Consider the following 4,272-nt stretch of genomic DNA (forward strand, 5'->3'; position numbering starts at 1 on the left):
TATATATGTATATATATATATATATATATATATATCTATATTATATAATATATATAATATAAGTATATATATATCTATGTGTGTTAGTTATTTTTATTTGTATTAGTATTGTATTGTGTATATATGATGTATATATATTATATATAATACACATATCTATAATAAGTATAATATACATATAAACAATCCCTCATTCTCAAAATACTATATAAATAACAATAACTAACTATCTAAAACTATAAGTATCATTCAAAAAAAAATAAGCCTGTGTGTATACAAAATATACAATATATCTCTAAATATCATATCTCTAAATATAACTATCAAATCTAGTGTGTGTGTGTGTGTGTGAGTGTGTGTGTGTGTGTGTGTGTAAAAATACATACACACCCACACACACACACAAATCTATATATATATTATTATATATAACAAAATATATATATATAATATCTCTTATATAATATATATACTATCAGACAAATAGAAATATAAAACTATAAAAAATATATATACCATACATATATAAAAATAAATAAATAACTCTTATATCATATATATAAATCTATAACTATAAAAAACTCCAATATATAAAAATATAAATAATATATATAAAAAATTCTATAACAAAATCTGTTTTGTGAGTATAAAAATATTAAATCAATATAATCTAATATCTATCTAATTATATATTTATATATACATATATATATATAAAATATATATATATCTATCTCCATCTAATTTATATATATACCATATATCTATATATAACTATATAAATATAAATATATATATCTATCCAAATATAAATATAAATTATATCTATCTTCTCTCTAAATATAAATAAATATATAAATCTAATTATATATATTATATATATAAACCAACCTCTCTAGTAAAACTCTATATATCTGATCAATCACTATAAATATAACAATCTAAATAATATACATAAGTACTATAATTATCTATCTATACAAACAAATACAGAATATATATATATATATATAAATAAATATCAACATCAAACTCAAACCACACTAACTCTGTCTACACTCATAATAAAAAAAATTATCAACTCTATTGTATCTGTACAATCTGACACTCTCAGCTCGTCTAAATGTATATATAAGAATCTCACTATGTATAAATATTTCTATATAACTAAATGTCTATAACATCTATCTCAGTCAATATATATATAATAATCTATCTCTCTACTATATATGTATATTATGTAAAAAAACTATATATAAAGTCCCAACACTATAATATCTTCTGTATGAGTCTATCATCACTCACATAACTCAAAAACAATCTAACAATCTAAAACTATCTATAACTACACTTAGTCACTCTCAATCTTAACATATGTAAAAAAGTCTACTAAAGGTATCCAACAGAGTCACTCTATACCTATAAATAAATATAAAAAATAACTCAATTCACTATCACTCTATCACTCAATCTAACTGATTGTGAGTGTGGAGGTGATTACATAGTTGTTGTGTGAGTGTGAGGTCAGTCTGACAGACTGAATTGATCCCACTATCCCCCCCCACATCCCTACAAATCAAATCTCACACCAATCACACTCACTCTCACTCTCTATAAATCACCTAAAACACAAACTCTTAACACTCACACTGTAACTCTCTCCAGACATTACTATCTAACCACTCTTAATGACTCAGAATCAGACTCACAGACACTGTAACAGACTTAACTCTCTAAACACTCACTCACAACAGTCTCTAACTATCAATCACACTATATCCACTCTAACTCTATCAATCTAAGAGTGTGAGATGAGTTAGAGAGATAGTGCTGTGGTGAAGGTAGCCTGTCACGACTCTGAACTCCTCTCACACAAACACTCACACACTAACTCACTCACTAACACACACACACACACACACTCTCTCACAAAACCCTGTGTACACAGTCGGTCTCTGTCACACTCTCGCTCTTAATCACAATCACTCTCACTATCATAAAACACTCACACACTATCAACTATCGCATAAAGTTCTATATATGAATATCACGAGTGTATATACAATAACTACCAAACTCTCTGTTCAACACAAGTAATCTATAACTCAGATCTCAACAATTTAAAACTGAATATCTCATCAGTAAACACTATCACTCACATAAATACTACTCAATCTATCAACTTCTATCTATAAATCTAACCCACAATCTAAAAATCTAATCATCTGTGTGTGTGTGTGTAAGTGTTTGTGAGTGTGTGTGTGTAGTGTGTGTGTGTGAGTGCGCAAAATATATAATGAATGCATACACCACACACACACACACACCCACACACATAAAGAAATCTATAATCTATATAAAAAAAATTATATATATCTATATATATATAATATAATATATATAATATATATATGCATAAATATATATAATATATATAAAAATATATCTCCTATAAATAAATAAATATATATAGCTATCTAATATAAATATCTACATATACATAATACATATATATATATATATATATAAAATAAATATATATATAAAAATATAAATAAGTATAAGATTTAATATGCATATAATTCTATAAATATAATATTATATATATATATCAAATATATACTATAACTATCTCTATATGTCAATTTGTATATAGAGCAATATCACATATAAATAAAATATATATATATAAAAAATCAATAAATATATATAAATCTAACCACTATCTCTAAAATATATATATATATCTCACTCTCATATCTATATATAAATATCTAAATATGTCCTATGCTCACCACTGTCACCAAGCCAACTCACTCCACTCACAAATAACAATCAACTCTATCTCAAAATCACTCACAACTATAAAACATATCACACACAAACTCGCACTAACTCTTAAACTACCTAAAACACTACAAAGGCCTATAAATATAATCCAACTCACACACACACAGCCACTATCCCTCACACACAATCTCACACACACACTCACACACACACACACTCTAACTCACTCAATAACTTCCTCAAACTCACAAACACGACACAATCACTCTCCACAAACACACAATAACACACACACACTCAGCCACAACACCAAACTCCCCACTCCACTCCAAACACACACACTCTAAAAATCAAACACCACTCCTCACACTCACACACACACACACACACTCAAACTCTGACACACTTCACACACACACTCAAACACACTCTATCTTTGTATCAAACAGTAAACATATCACGTGAGACAGTATGTAAATCAAACTCACTCACACACTCACTCACACAATAACCAAACTCACTCTCGACCCACACTACACTCTATCACTCACACTCATCCCTCTAACAACACGCACCCATCGCCCCACTAACTCACTCTCAACTCCACACAAACTCACACTCACTCATAAACACACAAATCCACAATCACACAAACACACACTCTCTCAAATATCAAAACTCACAAACTAACTCACATACCATAAAACAACATCACAGCCACACTACTATCTATATCACAAACACACTCACATTAACACAATCACTCTCACTATGCCTCTATCACACTCTCACAAACACACACACACATAATATAAACACACTCATCCCTCTAACACACTATCACATCAATCTCTCACTCTCACACTACACCTCACACCAGATATAATCTCATATCTCTGCATATATCTCAAAAAACACTAACACAAACTCACATCTCCTCAATATATTCATCATCCTATCTCAAACTCTATATATATAAAACATCATCTCTATATCTATCACTCACGACTCTATATAAACATATATCACTCTCTATATCAACCTACAGTCCACAACAAACTCTACTCTATAATATCTCACTCACACACAATACAAACAAAAATGACAACTTCCACTAAAATCTCTAACTCTATCACACCACATCACGCTCACAATAAACTCAAAATCATCCTTCCTACACTTCATACCATATCACACAAACATCACAAACTCTCTATCACACCAGCAACTCTCTCACTCAACTCTAACTCTCACTCACTCATCACACACACTCCACACACTCAAACACAGCAACACAGCCAACTCTCACACTCTATATCACTCACAAACTCTCAACTCTCTCACTCTCTCACACAATATATCTATGCCTCAAAACAAACTCACTATCCAAACTCAATCTACACTCTCACCACCACTCACACATACTCACACACACACACTCTCACATTTATTCTGCAACTAAAAATCTACAAATCCTCCTAA

The sequence above is a fragment of the Penaeus japonicus genome, unplaced genomic scaffold, assembly GCF_977035675.1.
Source record: "Penaeus japonicus unplaced genomic scaffold, GWHDUDI00000001_assembly GWHDUDI00000026, whole genome shotgun sequence".
Classification (NCBI taxonomy): domain Eukaryota; kingdom Metazoa; phylum Arthropoda; class Malacostraca; order Decapoda; family Penaeidae; genus Penaeus; species Penaeus japonicus.